The sequence below is a fragment of the Danio rerio genome, chromosome 1 (assembly GCF_052040795.2).
Source record: "Danio rerio strain M-AB ecotype USA chromosome 1, GRCz13ab, whole genome shotgun sequence".
In the NCBI taxonomy this organism is placed as follows: domain Eukaryota; kingdom Metazoa; phylum Chordata; class Actinopteri; order Cypriniformes; family Danionidae; genus Danio; species Danio rerio.
In genome coordinates, this window is record NC_141021.1 from 18,875,890 (window position 1) to 18,893,096 (window position 17,207).

Genomic DNA, 17,207 nt, shown 5'->3' on the forward strand with positions numbered 1-17,207 from the left:
GGAGTTACGTTCAGTTCAAAATTCAGTTGTCAGCTTTTTTTTTTTACACAAATAATAATTGATTTTTTAAGGCTATAAAACGGCTCACTACACTACACAACACTTTATACACATTTCTTAAACAGGCATTAACATTTTCACACTTTTCTCTTGTTTAAACACTCTCAAAGTTTAAACCTTTGTAGAAAATATATTCCAGTATTATAGAATGAAACCAAAGATAAAAACCTGTTTTCAGGCCCAAACATTTGCTCTTTTTTGTAACGAAAATTCATTTATTCTGTAATGGCATGTTAACTGCTCCTAAAAATATTTCCTAAAATAAAGTTTTTTTGTCCAATAAGGGGAGAAGTTTTTGGTTTATTTACCCAGACATTTAAAAAGAACAGATTTTACAGTAGTGATTACAATACCGTGAAACCAGAATATTTTTATCTGAGGTGCCTAGTGTCTATTATTTTAATTAAATGTTTGCCTCGCCTCTTTATCTTCATATGGACATGTTTTCTGTGATGATCAGTTTGCTCAGTAGATCACTTTGTGCTTGTGAAGCAGAACACTAGGATACCGGCCCTCCAGGAGCGAGTTTGGACACCCCTGACTTAGTAATATCAATGTACTTTTACCTTATGTTTGCTTTTACAAACCCCTCGTGCTTTACTTTATTAATTTGCGGGCCAACCTGAAAGAGTAATTTTACATATTCTGCCTCTGGAATTTGTAATTTCTAAACAAAAGTTATAGACATTATATAAACTATTTTATATAAAAATGGTAAACTTGCTATTGACATAAAACACAACTGATTAGCTTGTATTGATACATGTGATACTTAATGCTAGTCATTTTTCTATCAATTTTCTGTGAATAATGTATTATGTTTTTTTTCTTTCAACATTTCCGTGTATTTAAAGTAAGTGGAAACACTTATTATCTAAGGGTACGTCACACAACAACAATATACTAAAAACAAAAGTTTACTTTTTCGGTCACTTTAATAATTCCTTTTTATTTTTTTACTTAAATTTATTTCTTCTTCTTTTTTTAATCAGTAAAATGTTCCAGTTAACAGACTCTAATGGCCTTGTCACTTATTTTATAACCTATATTGCAAAACCTATGCGAGATTCTAAAATTAATAAAAATCTCAGCACACTGAGCAACAGACATTTAATGAAAGAAAAGAGTGTTTTACACCCAATAATGAGCATACAGTCTTTGATGAGCCGTAGCAACTGTCTGGCTCTTAATTGGCTCTGTGCTCTGACATGGTAATGGCTGCACATTCACACCAATCCCAGAAATGTCCACAGCAGGAATACTCAAATTACGCAGCTCCAGGGCATTTTCAGAAAACCCAGGCTGACCACAGGCTAGCGAGTGAAATGACCTGGTCACACTGGTAATGACTTTGATTTGGCTCTTAAAATGTGCAGAAAGCAGGCTTTGATTAACTGCTGGTTGGTTTTTAAATAACCCTTTTAATTTACCATAACAAATGAACTACTGAAATTCACAAATACTACAATTTAAGTTAGATTGTTAACTATAAGAATCACTTTGTTGTGATGCAGAGTAGAGACCTCAATTCTTGTGTTATTTATGCAAGTCTCTCAGAATTCTCAAAATATTGCCCTTCAACAGATAATCTAAATGTCAAACAGCATCAAAATACTTTGATTACTTTTTTTAATCTTTAAGATACAGCTTAAACCAGTGTTTCTCAACCACGTTGCTGGAAGACCCAAAACATGCAATGTTGGTGATGTCTCCTTTGTCTGTCACACCCATTACAGGTCTCACAGTCTCTGCTAATGAGCTGATGATCTGAATCCGGTGCATTTGGTAAAGAAGACGAGGAAAATGTGTAGAGATGGTAGTTCTCCAGGGACGAGGTGAGGTACCACGAAATCTCGGGCTACGAGATCTTACAAGACTAAATCACAATGAGATTTCTAGCCAAGGTGAAAAGTTCTCTTGTGAGTTGTGATGTTATGATAGAGCATGAAGGTGAATTAAGCACTGAAGATTGGAGGTACTGTAAGTTTGTATTTGAACCGCAAATCAAGTGCCTTGCGCACACTTGGCAACTCGGGCTGCCTCAAGCCTCATTCACACTACAAGTGAGTCGCAGTGGCAAATCGACCATTCATTACAACAGATAGCGAGTGACTTCCAGCAACCTCCGTTTATGTGAGTGACAGCGACCGTTGGCGACCAGGTATAGGCATTGAGCAATTTTTATTTTATACAGTTGAAGTCAAAACTATTAGGCCCTCATTTGTTTTTTGTTTTTTTTTTCTTTTTTTAATATTTCCCAAATGATGTTTCACAGAGCAAGGAAATTTTCACAGTGTGTCTGATAATATTTTTTTCTTCTGGAAAATTTTATTTGTTTCATTTCAGCTAAAATAAAAGCAGTTTTTATTTCTTAAACATTTTAAGGTCAATCAATATTATTAGCCCCTTTAAGCTGAATATTTTTTCAATAGTCTACAAAACAAACCATCGTTATACAATAACGCCTAATTATCCTAACCTGCCCAGTTAACATAATTAACCCATTAAACGTCACTTTAAAGTGTATAAAAGTGCCTTTAAAAATATATTGTAAAATAGTATTTACTGTCATCATAGCAAAGATAAAATAAATCAGTTATCAGAAATTAGTTAATTAAAACTATTGTGTTTAGAAATATGCTGAAAAAATCTCTGTTAAACAGAAACTGAATGAAAAACAAACAGGGAGGCTAATAATTCAAGAGGTTTAATAATTCTGACTTCAACTGTATATATTAAATATAAATATATAAATCTTTATTGCAACTTTACACACAGATTATACAAAAGTAAAAACAAAAACAAAAAACTTAAAATTGTCAGTCACTTTATTTTAATGGTCTGTTTGTTGAATTAAGTTACATTGCATCAACATGCCAACTAATTCTCATTAAATTATAAGTAGACTGTTAGGTTGGGGTTAGCGTTAATGTAAGTTGACATGTAATTGCAAAGTTTCTTATAGTCTGTTAAATGTCTGATGAAGGAGCAGTATCAGCAGATGTTAAGCAGACAGTCTACTAATACTCAAATGGACCATAAAAATAAAGTGTTACCAAATTCTCAGTATTTTACATAGATAAAACTCCACCACATTTTAGAAACTATTTAAAAGGTCCCAAAATTCCCTAAAAGACCTTGTATTTATTTCTTAATTTATAGGTTAGATAAAGACATTTCTAGCTATAGCATTATTATTAACACTAATAAATTACAAAATACAAAACAAATCACCAGCACAAAAATCTTCAGCAGTGTTTCAAACAGTATTTATTTTGTATTGTGTCTCTGGTTATGTTTTGATTATGTGTTTATTACTGACTGTTCACATGACATCAGTGATGCGTTCACTTTAAAGTTAAAAGGAGTCTACTGCTAAAATTGGATTTAAGAACTGTGAAAAGTTATTAGAACAATATGTGGTTCAAAACAAAGAAAAAAAACAGTAGTGGAATATTTACTTGAATGTATTATTTCAGAAAGTGAAAATTTGAACAACTGGCCAAACTGGCCTAGCAAAACATCGACTGGTTGTGTAGCATATTGAGCCATGCTTGAAGTTTGAGAAATCTAGACTTCCATAAATATTGTAAATATTTAATTGCTGCTGTGGCAATATTTCCCTATGGTATCGAAAACGGAATAGAGTATTGACTTTTTTATTAAATCAAAAGTTAAAAATTCCAGTATGGTGACAACAATATTGCAGAGCAAAAACACTAGAATGATGTGCATGTTTTAGACAGTGTTTTGATGCGCATATACCTTTGAGCCCCGTCAGGAAAACAGCACAAAAATCACACAGAAGGAAGTATTTTTAAAAAGTAAAAATGCAGATTGTTTCCTTTGAGGTTTGAGTTTAGGAATAGTGTTGGGGCAGGGGGAGAAAATATACAGTCTGTAAAGTAAAAAATCATTATCCCTATGTGTGTGTGTTCTTCAGAAGGACAGGGGCTGTGGTGAGTTGTGTTGAAGCATTTGAGGCACAATGGACGCTTCTAGAATAGCCGAGAAGCATTTTGTCTGAACAGATAAAGACTTTGGTCTCTTAAGTGTCCCTGTGTTTGTGCCCCTGAAGGTTAGAGAAAGGATTGTTGAGAGGAAAAAGCGAGAGAGAGAAACGTTAGCAAAAATGTTACATGTGGCTAGTTACAGGGGAGTAAAAGCGGTGAAGATTGTGAACTGTTTTTATACTTTGCCACAACAATAAACAGTTGATAGGAATGCAAATGAGGGTGGTGTCGATGTGCGTATTCTTCAAAACGTTACCAGGAACCTCAATGTCAAACACTTAAAAGTGTCTTCGAGGTCCTCCATAGGGAAGCTGAATCATACTTCTCTGTCTTTTGATCTGATGGCACATACATTAGCTGAATAACTAACAAGATTTTATGCTTTAGGATTCAGCCCACCTAAAACACTACTCGTTCTTTTTGCAGTTGTTTTATTGTGGTTTTAGTTTTCATCGGTGGCAGATAAAATGATGCATGCAACATTCGGTTTTTATATATATAATTTTGACTGCATGCTATAAAAAATGCTTTATTAAGAAACTAGGGCTGCATGATATTGGAAAAATCTGATATTGCAATATTAGATTTTTCTGTGATAATTATTGTGATAAGAATACACTGTAAAAAATTGCTGTTAAAAAACGGTCAGATTCTACGGTAAAATAATGTTTTTTTACTAAAACAGTAATATTCTGTTAAAAACAGTGCTTTCTGGGTAACATTTTTGTTTTCGAGAAAGTAACCAACTGCAGAAAACTGTGAGCTAACAGAGTTCAGATTCGATGTTTTGAAGTCTGTGTTTAAAATCACACTTTGTGCCCTTGTTCACTATTCCATCAACTAGTTCACCAATATAGTTCACCTGAGAGTTAATGAACACTAATGAGTGAATTCAGACACTGATGAACACCTGCTGTTAATAATCACAATTACTGAAGGAAAGAGAAACAAGAAACACAAACAGTGACTTGAGTTACAATATAAAATAAAATAAAATAAAATAAAACAGCTTCAGTCTCAGCAGAGGATCATTAAACAACTCCACAAACAACAGCAGACACACACTTATTACTGACTGATTTGACTTCCATACTATTCTCATTGAGATCCAACAGAAATTAAGGTGTTTTTTGTGTCACCGTAATAGAGTGAGGGGCTGATTTAGTTGGGCTCTTCACCCTTGAACTCATTTATTAAGACTTTCCAACTGCTGAAATACAGAGTTTACAAAGCGTTTGAACTATAGCAATAAAGTTGGGAAGTCAATAAATAGAGAAATCTATTTGTCTGAAATTAGTTCTGATAAATGTTTTGTTATAAATCTGGAAGAAGGGCCTCATGCAATAGATTTTATGTTTAGTTGCAGGTATTAATTTAATTAATGAGAAGTGGAAACCGAAAAGATACCTCTGAAATTACTTAACAGTTAAGAAATAACATCCAAAAACAGTTCAGTTATGACAAATACACACTCAGACCTCATGAATCTGACCTTGTATCTCAACAATGGTAACATCTCAAATGTTTCATGCTGCAATGCATGCTGGTAGTGGCACGGTACAAATATCCCAGCATGCATTGCGGTATAAATAAATGTTGTATAATGGTCTAACAGTTTTATTTACTTGTGTTTGATTCTGCTGTTGTTTATGTTTAGACTTTCAGTTGCCTGTTTGTGAGTTAAACTGTTAATTTTGTTAGTTGTCACCATTATTGAGGTTCATATGCTGATTATAGATGTCTCTTTGAGTGCAATATACACCATAGAGCAGTGTTATTGTCCAAGATATTCTTAAAAACTTCCAGAAATCGTTGCCATATATAGACATATAATGTAAAACAATAGATTTAACATTGAATAGGAGCAGTAAATTTTGTTATACTAATGAGAACAGACTCTGCCATTTAATAGCAACATGAACATCACCAGATCTTATTTAGGTATTTGGCTGGCTTGCCACAAAAAAAGAGCTTTTTAAACAAAGTTCTTAACAATTGCAGCAGCCAAGATATATATATGTTAAAAATGACAAGGCTAAGAGCCCAACCAAAGCAAACTCTGTTCTCCATGATGGTGACGTAAAACTTTAACTTTTTCTCAAGAAGAACTTTAGTAGATGTTATACAAAAATACATGTATTAAGTAATAAGTGTAGCTGGTGATGATGTTTGTAGAGTTGTTTAATCATCCGCTGATCATTTAAATGATTTAATCATTTGTTGTTCTTCAGGTTATTTCATTATAAAGCTGTGACTAAAGTTTTGCATGTTCTGTTCTTGTTTTTTCCCTTCAGTATTTCTTCATTTGTTCATTGTTAATCCTCAATTATCATTTAATTAGTCAGTTAATTAATTCATTTACTTCAGCTTTGCTACATGTTTCTTGAACACTCAGTAGTGTGGACACTTCAATAAAAACTGAAGTATAGGCTCTGGGGTTTAAAGGGTTAAAGGTGTGAGAGGTAAAAACACAGTGTAAAATGTATTTTAACAGTAATATACTGTTAATTTACACTACGGAAATAGACTGTTAAAAAAACAGTATATTGCTGGCAACCACAGCTGCCAGTAGATTACTGTTAAATCAAGGAAAAAACAGTATTTTACTGTAAAACCTGAAGCTAATTTCTTCTGTGTGTCACCGTTGTGGAGGAGAGTAGAGCCAGTGTATGAGGTAAAGATGAACAATGAACTGCTGATGTTATTCTGCATGTTTCTCTATTTAAAGATAGCGGCTGTTTAGTTGCTGATGCAGTCAGAATCTCTCTGGTGATTCCAGATTTACATGTATGTGTGCTGTTGTGCAAAATAAGACATTAGAGTTAAACCGAACTTTTCTAATTAACTAAAATAAGTTATCATTATAAGTATGCTTCTAAGCATATATAGCACATTACTTCATAAACTCATTCAGCAGTTGACCAAGTTGAGGCAGTTGCTTTCAGTGAGCAAAATGAGTTCACTTGAGTATTGTGTAAATCAATGTAGTCCATGTATTTTTACAGCAACATACTGTAAAATAACAGTACATTGCTGGCAACTGCAGCTGCCAGTATTTTCCTGTTTTTTAACGGGACAATTTTTAACAGTGTAGTTTCACCTTATGGTTTGAATACTTCTGACGTTTTTCTGGGGAGTCTAACAGTGTTCAGGTACAGAAATTGCTAATTCACGATGGAAACAAAATGTTTTTCTGACTACAATGATATGTTTGTAAGCTTTCTGAAGAGTAAAAATCCACTGACCTTTTCTTTTTGAAAGAGTAAAAAGCAAATTAATAAGGGTATGGAACGTACTATTTCCATAAGATGCAAATATCTAAAATGTAACAACTACCAGTTCTTTAAACAAGCCTTAGCAAGCCTCCATTTACAGGCCAAATGATGCAATGTTGTCCTACAGAGATCTGGATAAGATATTTTCAAGCCTTTATTACCATGAGTTAGACTGAAAAGTTTAAAACTGTATTTTAAATTAGAATAAAGAGAATAGCAGGGCTCTAGTTGAGTGTGCTCAGTCTAGCTCTGGAGAACGAGGCTTATTTCAGTCAAAAGGCGCTATCGCTGCTCAGAGATGGAGGATTAGAAACATGTAACCCAAGGGCATTCTGTAAGCCTGATAAATCTCATTTAATATATGATCTTTTTAAACAGGCCAAGGGTGCACACATAGGAGTCATTTTTTTCATGCGTGTTACTGGCTCTGTATATTTGCACAGATATTTCAGAGAAGTGGCCCCAAAGAATTTGAACAAAGAAAATAAGTTTATTTGCTTTTTAACAAAATATGAAGTGTTATTTACCTTTAAAAAGTACAATACATGCTAATTGTTCGATCCAGCTGCAAGCTCAAGCCTTTACGGGCTGTGCAATTATTTAAGTGACCTTATTAAATAATTAAAAAAAAAAACACTTTGACTATAATGAACTCGGGTACAGCATGTATGTTGGCTGTTCTATAACATTATATGTTTCGATTTGTTATTGATTATTTTTAATTTACATTATCTGTGTGAAATGATCAGAAAAAGAAGCTATTGTAGCAACAACATTATTGTAACAGACTTGAATATCTTTTTCTTTTATTTAAATTGGCATCAACAACAGTATTGTGCAAAATAGACTTTATTTACACAAATGCTTACATCACAAACCTGTTTTTAAAAAACAAAACCTTGTATGCTGTTATGTACCTTAACATGCATATTTAATATTATTTAATATTATTATTAATTTTTTTAAAATAAAACCAAATTTTACTGATACTTAAATATAAATACTATTATTATGAACTTTATTCATATTTGGGTTGCAAAAAGCCATATAAAGTATTGAATGCAAACTTTGAAACAATATATCGTTTCAGTATCGATATCGCAATGTGCGCAGGGTATTCAATGTTGAGCTCATTTGGATTATCTTTGAGCAAACGCCATTATTTCAAAACATGGGATTTTTGGAGTTTAACCATAATAGAGTGAAAGCGTATCATTTGCATGTGTCTTTAAGGCTCATGACAGCATTCAGGCACAATAAATTGTACATTTTTGTAAAGTTTATTAAAGTTTACGGTATTTTGTTATTTGCTATGATAAATATAGTGTTACCTTACATATGATTATTTAATTTCTGTATTTGAATACTCTTTAGCTTGCCAAGAAAACCATAAACCATTTTATAATGTTTTATTTCATGCCTGATTCACACCCATAATACCCCAAAGCAGTTTAAAGTAATGCATTCTTTCCAAATAGATCTGTTCAAGCTATGGGGTTTTTTTCAAATCGCAGTATTTATTGCAGACAAACTGCAGTAAATTAGCCCTAACGTTACTGAATGAATGAGCGACTATCTGTTTGTTAAAGGTTGTAAGGACACGTGTGTCTGACATTATTAGCTTAAACCAACTTAGTGGTACATTTAAAATTGTTTCGAAGCACTAAACGAGGATATTACAAACACATTCTAAAAAACGCCATGATCAAGGAAAAAACTAGGCTTAAAAGCTACTCTTTTTAATGAGTTATGATCGAGTCCTATTACTTAAACCTTAGCCTGGCTGTAAAAAACGAGTTTGGTTCCTAAATAAAATTAAACACGCTACTCACCAAGAACGCAGTTCAGTGATGTCCATGTGTAGTAGCCTTCACCATTTTATGATAGGTTTTGAGCTTAGTTGTCCTTGGAATGTCGCGTGGTTTCTTGACGACCGTCGAGTAAAAACGATTTTCAGCGACATAAATGCGCACAACTGAAGTCTCGTGAGTATATCTTATGCACGCTTTATTTTCCGACCTTCGTGAATATTTTGGAACTTATGATTTGCTGTGAATATTCTACAGAAAGCAAGGGTATTCTGTCCGAGGAGCAAACTTTTAAATTGTCCTAAGGAAGTGGAAGTGGAAGGGATAGTTCACCCAAAAATGAAAATTCAGTCAAAATTGTCAGTCTTACCCTTGATTTGGTCTAAACCATTTTTTTAAATCTGTTGAACGAAAAATAAAATATTTTGAACAATGAAAAAAAAAAAAAAAAATAGGCTAAACAACAGCTTACTGATCGAGTCCTGTTATGATCGAGTCCTCTTACTTGAACGATCTTGCCTGGCTGTAACACACAAATTTGGTTCCAAATACATGATTAAGCAACCTCTCCAAGAATGCACTTCGGTGATTTCCATGTGTAACAGCCATAACCATTTTAAGATACTGTTTTGAGCTAAGCTGTCGTTGAAGTTTTTTTTTTTTAGCACAGTATAATGTCGACCTTCAAGTAAACGTGTAATGTTCAGGGTCATAAAGGTGCACCTGAAGTCTTGTGAAGTTATTTTATGCACACTTTATTATTTTCCAACCTTCTTAAATATTAAGACACTAGAACTTTCTGTGAACATTCTACAGAAAGCAAGTGTTCTGTCCAACGAGCAAACAAACTGTGCAAAGGTAATTCAAGTTAAAGGAATAGTTCACCCATAAATGAAAATTCTGTCAAAATTGGAAAAAAGAAGATATTTTAAAGAATTTTGGAAACCTAACTAACCATTGGATTCAAAAGTATTTTTTTTTTCTACTATGTATGTCAGTGGTTACGGATTTCCAACATTCTTCAAAATTTCGTATTTTGTTTTCAACAGAACAAAATAAACTGGTTTGAAACAAGGCAAGGGAGCATAAATGATTTTGATATTAAGAAATGTTCATTTTGGGGTGAACAATCCTTCTTAAACTCTAAAGGACTGTTTGAGTTGATTGATTCAGAATCATCAAATAATGCTTTCCTTGAACTCCAGTTGTTGCTAAATAAAAAAGGGATAAGTTGGCGGTTCATTCCACTGTTGCGACCCCAGATTAATAAAGGGACTAAGCCGACAAGAAAATGAATGCATAAAAACACATTGCTATTTTAATAACCCTGCCTCAGCTGTACTGAAACGACTACTACACCTTGAATGATAACCATGCCATACAAATTATCCTGCATGCTTTGTGGAAACTGTAAAATCCCAGAGAGGTCACAGGAATGATAGGATCAATCATGAGTTCAATCCCAACAACTCTGGGGTATGTTCTCCTCTGAAGCTGGTCCATTTCCTGTTGGTTATAAAAGCTTTGATATCCTTCCATGACAAGAACACGTGGGGATTCAGCTGTTTGAGAATGCTTCAGAGAAAACAACCGCAACATACTTAGGGATAATTCAGATCACCTTCTGAGTGACAGACATAAAGACAGTGATGAGTTTACAAAGCATCTCCACATGGTATCAGTGTGTGTGGAAAGCATATGCCTCAAGTACATGACTGTACTAATCCAAGCTTGCAAATCCATGTAGGAAATGCTTATTTTGTGTGTAATCCAATGCTATTTGTATGAGATTATGATTTAGGGGGAATTCAGCTGATAGGGGAATAGAGAAAATAAAGGGGTAAAACCAGCATGACAAGCCCTTTCAAAATAAGATTCTGACTCAGACACTCTTCAGACATCTTAATCCATGATTTCTAATGTATTTAAATGTACTTAAATAGATAGTTAAGTTCACCCAAATTAAAAATTTCTTAATATTTACACACCATCACATGTTTTTTAACCTATTAGTTTCTTTTTTCTTTTTATTTATTTTTCAAATATATTTTGCAAACCATTTGAGGGAGAGTGTGGCTGCATTCCAGTCCAATTTTTTTATGTCTTTCACTTATGGAGCCACATCAGTCTCTAAAATAACACAGTTCCGAAATACAAATCATAGATGCACAGCACAGTTCACATATACAAAATCCAATTTGTATAATTAAAACGCAATTCATAAATGTAACACAAAATGTGTGAATTCACAAGTAAAAATTATAAATATTTTCGCCAAATGAATTAGGTTTGTGTATATTATGAATTGTGTTTCGAATTGACGAATTGTATTTGTGTATTTTTTAATCATGTTTCGAAGTGACGAATTGTATTTGTGTTTTTTGAAGCGTGTTTCGAATTGACTAATTGGTTTTGCGTATTTAGGGACCGAGCACCGAAACGGTGCGTAGGCCCTATTGGAATTGCTCTGTTTATTATTATTCTTCTTCTTCTTCTTCTTCCGCGGAATGAATCGCGGTTTTGAGGGGCTAAACATGCCCGAAAACTCACGAAACTTTGCACACGCCTCAGAAGTGGCGAAAATTTACGTTTGTTATGGGCTTCGGAAGTGGGCGTGGCAAAATGACTCGACAGCGCCACCTAGAAAAATTAAACGGACGAGCCCCCGATATACGAATCACGCACATGCATGAAAATTGGCACACACCTCAAACATGCCAAAACATACGAAAAAGTCTCTTGGAGCCATATCTCAAACCCAACAGGAAGTCGGATATTTTTAACTTCCTGCGGCGAAAAAGTGGCGTTTTTGCCATTTCCAGGCGTTGTATTTTAACGAACTCCTCCTAGGGATTTTATCCGATCGACACCAAAATTGGGTTTTGTCATCTAAAGGCCTTGGCGATGTTAAATTGCGAAGCTTTAGAGTTTTTGTCGATGGGTGTGTCCATGGCGGCCTCGCAAACTTTGACGATTCGCCACAAAAGAGGAAGTCGTTATAACTCAGGCATGCATTATCCGATCTGCCTCAAAATTCACACGCTTGATAAGAGTCCTGACCTGAACACGTTTACATGCCACTATCCAGATACAGTTACAGCGCCACCTGCTGGCCACAGGAAATGTCATGATTTATGGAGTTATAAACTCCTCCCACAAATTTTATCGTATCAACACCAAAATTGAGTGGTGTTATCTGAAAGCTCTAGCGATGTTATATTGTGAAGATCTAGAGTTTTCGCAGAGGGGTGTGTCCGTGGCGGTATGACAAACCTCAATGCTTCGCCATGGAACAGGAAGTCCTTATAACACAACCACACAATGTCCGATCTGCCTGAAACTTCACATGGTTGATAAACGTCATCTCTTGAACACATCCACATAACAATATTGAAGTGGGCGTGGCAAAATGACTCGACAGCGCCACCTAGAAAAATTAAACGGACGAGCCCCCGATCTACGAATCACGCACATGCACAAAACTTGGCACACACCTCAAACATGGCAAAACATACGAAAAAGTCTCTTGGAGCCATATCTCAAACGCAACAGGAAGTCGTATATTTTTAACTTCCTGTGGCGAAAAAGTGGCGCTTTTGCCATTTTCAGGCGTTGTATTTTAACGAACTCCTCCTAGGGATTTTATCTGATAATTACCAAAATTGGGTTTTGTCATCTTAAAGCCTTGGTGATGTTAAATTGCGAAGCTTTAGAGTTTTCATCGATGGGCGTGTCCGTGGCGGCCTCGCAAACCTTGATGATTCGCCACAAAACAGGAAGTCTTTATAACTCTGGCATGCATTATCCGATCTGCTTCAAATTTCACACGTTTGATAAGAGTCCTGACCTATTCAGGTTTACGTGCCGATATCTAGTTACAGTTATAGCGCCACCTGCTGGCCACAGGAAATGACATGTTTGACACTGTAACAAACTCCTTCCACAAACTTTCCCGTATCAGCACCAAAATAGAGTGGTGTCATCTGAAAGCTCTAGCGATGATATATTGTGAAGATCTAGAGTTTTTGCAGAAGGGCGTGTCTGTGGTGGCATGACAAACAACGCTTCGCCATGGAACAGGAATTTCTTATAACTCAACCACACAATGTCTGATCTGCCTGAAACTTCACATGATTGATAAAAGTCCTCTCCTGAACACATCCACATAACAATATTGAGTGAGTCATAGCGCCACCTGCTGGCAGAATGTAGTTTGTCTTAAAACACAATCTCCACACAATCTCTGATCTGCCTGAAACTTCACATGGTTGATAAAAGTCCGCTACTGAACACATCCACATAACATTATTGAGTCAGTCATAACGCCACCTGCTGACAGGAGGAAGTTTGGCATAAATATGTGATTTTCTTAGATTTTTAAAAATATATTGGCTTAAATTATTATTGTTCGCTGTTCTCTGTCATCGTAAGGTCACCGGGCGGCGGTGAGCCCGGGTGCGAGGTCCCTATCATCGCTGCTTGCAGCTTTAATTTAGAATTGTGTTTCGAATTGACTAATTGGATTTGTGTTTTTTTATTGTGTTTCAAATTGATGAATTTGATTTGTTTATTTTTTAATCGTGTTTCGAATTGACAAATTGGATTTGTGTATTTTTGAATCGTGTTTCCAATTGACAAATTTGATTTGTGTATTTTTAAATCATGTTTCGAATTGACGAATTGGATTTGTGTATTTTAGAATAGTGTTTCGAATTGACAAATTGGATTTGTGTACTTTTAAATTGTGTTTCGAATTAAATTGAATTTGTGTATTTTTGAATCGTGTTTCGAATTAAATTGGATTTGTGTATTTTTGAATCGTGTTTCGAATTGACAAATTGGATTTGTGTATTTTTTAAACATGTTTCGAAGTGACGAATTGTATTTGTGTTTTTTGAAGCGTGTTTCGAATTGACTATATGGTTTTGCGTATTTTAGAATTGTGTTCCGAATTGACTAATTGGATTTGTGTTTTTTTATCGTGTTTCAAATTGATGAATTCGATTTGTTTATTTTTGAATCGTGTTTCGAATTGACGAATTGGATTTGTGTATTTTAGAATAGTGTTTCGAATTGACAAATTGGATTTGTGTACTTTTAAATTGTGTTTGGAATTAAATTGAATTTGTGTATTTTTGAATCGTGTTTCGAATTAAATTGGATTTGTGTATTTTTGAATCGTGTTTCGAATTGACAAATTGGATTTGTGTATTTTTTAAACATGTTTCGAAGTGACGAATTGTATTTGTGTTTTTTGAAGCGTGTTTCGAATTGACTATATGGTTTTGCGTATTTTAGAATTGTGTTCCGAATTGACTAATTGGATTTGTGTTTTTTTATCGTGCTTCAAATTGATGAATTCGATTTGTTTATTTTTGAATCGTGTTTCGAATTGACAAATTGGATTTGTGTATTTTTTAAATTATGCTTTGAATTGATGAATTGGATTTGTGTGTTTATGAATCCTGTTTTAAATTCACAAATTGGATTTGTGTATTTATGAGTTACATTTTTACCTTATGAATTGGATTTGTGTATTTATGAATTGTGTTTTGAACCTACGAATTGGATTTGTGTTTTTATGAATAGTGTTGGGATGCACGGTGGTGGTTCATTCCGCTGTGGCGACCCCAGATTAAAACTAAGCTGAAAATGAATTAATGAATGAATGGTGTTTTAATTAATGAATTGGATTTGTGTATTTTTGAATTGTGTTTTTATTTTACGAATTGGATTTGTGTATTTATGAATTGTGTTTTGATTGATGAATTGGATTTTATAAATCTATTATTTTTGAGACAGATCAGGTTCCATATTCACTTGCTAACTTTTCTCCATTTTGTTTACTTAAACACGTGTCCAATCCTGGCTGAACATCTGAATGGGTTTAAATGGAATGCCCTAAACCCTACATATAGGTGCTGGAGTTGAAATATAAAGGGATCCAGTTATATGTCCAAATAAACATCCCACATTCACTTGATGAAGTGGAACAGGCTTTAATCCCAAGGAACATGTGAAGAGAAGTTTGTCAGTCTAAAAAACTGGAAAGGAATGCAGCTTTAATAGTGAGGTAATTTTTATTTTTCATGCGCTAAAGGCGTATTGGATTAACTAAATTGGCTATAGTAAAGTGTGTATGGATGTTTCCCAGTACTAGGTTGTAGCTGGAGGAGCATCTGCTGCGTATACCATATGCTGGATAAGTTAGCGGTTCATTCCACTGTGGCGACCCCTAATCAATAAAGGGACTAGGCCAAAGGAAAATAAATGAATGAATACTCTGTTATATGAAAATACATAATTTGTTTTTGGCATGACACACTTTCCCTGACTGTTTTCTCCTGCACTGCATTGTAAGATTATGCTTTCTTTTTTTTTCAGCAGAAATGCTTTCAAGCTTACATAAATAATTGTACCATGACAAGTTGATGTTACATTAAGTCAAATTACACTGATAGATTGGCTGTTGACATCTAACTGTGTGGAAAATACATGACATTGATTTTACGAACAAACCAGCCTATTGAGATCATAGTTATTGTTTCTGTCATAAACAGCGAGGCAGAAATCACAATATCTCTAATAAGACCGTCAACCATGGAAACATGTCATTTTTGAATATGACATAATTACAATCATAATTACAGCGTGTCAGCAGTGGAGCCAGACATGCAGTGCAGTGAAAACCACTGAGTTCTAAAGATAAATAAAATGCGCTCACTCTCATGTTAAAGAATTGATAGGGTTGTTACATAGCATTACATCAGTCACAGACCAGCCATTCACTCACAAGATGTCTTATATCAAACTACAGAGATTAGATTAAAATCTCTTTTGTCTGTTTTATACTTCCTAAAACGGTCCTTGTTTCTTAATCTCATACCTTGAAAATCTGACCTCGATAGACGCCTGGGCTCTATAGACTTTCAATCCTCATAATGGGAGAGTGCATTCTGGGTAGTTTTTGAGTTTGTATCCATTCATAATATTTGCTGCAACATTTATGTATTTTGACATGGTCTATTGTCTCACTTTTCTCGCAGTTCTTCCTAAAAGCCTCTCGCACCATTACCCCTTCTCTACCAACAGGGTGCTGATGCTCTCAATCCAGGATCTGCAACCATGAGCGGCCCGAGGAATGGGATAATGTTCTCAGCAAGTCACTTTCTTTCAGAACAACAACAGCTTGAAAGAAAGCCACATAGATTCTGCTATAATCATCTAAACTGTCTAAATGTGTGATGTGGTGCACGTAGAGTGCTTTTTTTTCACTTGACTTTCTTTTTCTGTATTAGAGTTTTACATTCTATTATTTTACATACTCTCATTGTTGGGGAAGCTAAACTCTGAAATTGAAACTTTCTAAGCTACTCGTCAGTTGTTAGTCAAACTACCCTGCTAAAAAGTAAACTAAACTATATGTTACTACCTAAAAGTACCAAATAAGTGAAGTAAATTTAAAATATGCAACATATGTTCATTCTAAAAACATAGCCCTATATAAATTTCTGGAGATTGTGCATTATGTAGCCAGAAGTACGTATGGCTGCATTTTGTTTTTAAAACAAACGCTACGAGGCGGTACGATGCTGTTCCTTTTTACGCTTACCTGCTGATTATAAATGGATGACTTTTTCGCTGTTACCACTTTGTCCAGATAGCTAGCCATGTACATTGGCAGACTTGGGATGCAGAGAGGAGTTGACCACAACGACAAGATTCGAGCAAAGAATGGTTCCAGAAAGCAGGTAAAACAAAAACAAAAGACATAAAATAAAATAAAATAAACAAGTAAATAACAGGGTGAGAATGTGGTAAAATCTGGAAATGTGGTAAAAATCAGGCGAGGGCTTTTCTTTTTCTTAATAAATTTTTAATATTGTCGGTTGGATTTAGAGTAGTGGGTGGGCAGGTCAATCAGTGCTTTTAAAAACACTATTGGTTGGGTTTAGGGACGGAGGAGGGTCAGTCAATCAGTCAGTCATGCAGTAACAGCCTATTCACACGGGACGTCAGCATCAACGCTTCCCATTGCTTTGAATGGGTGA

The 17,207-nt window shown here is 34.7% G+C and overlaps 1 long non-coding RNA gene across 2 annotated transcripts in view; it reads right to left on the bottom strand.

The window, feature by feature from the left end:
• The window catches only part of LOC141385538 (uncharacterized), a 32,709-nt gene extending 23,222 nt beyond the window's left edge, over positions 1–9,487 (bottom strand). For both annotated transcript variants that reach the window (XR_015476465.1, XR_015476464.1), the window contains exon 1: positions 9,181–9,487. This is a non-coding gene — a long non-coding RNA (uncharacterized LOC141385538). The remainder of the gene's footprint in view (positions 1–9,180) is intronic.
• Between the last annotated feature and the right edge of the window lie 7,720 nt (positions 9,488–17,207).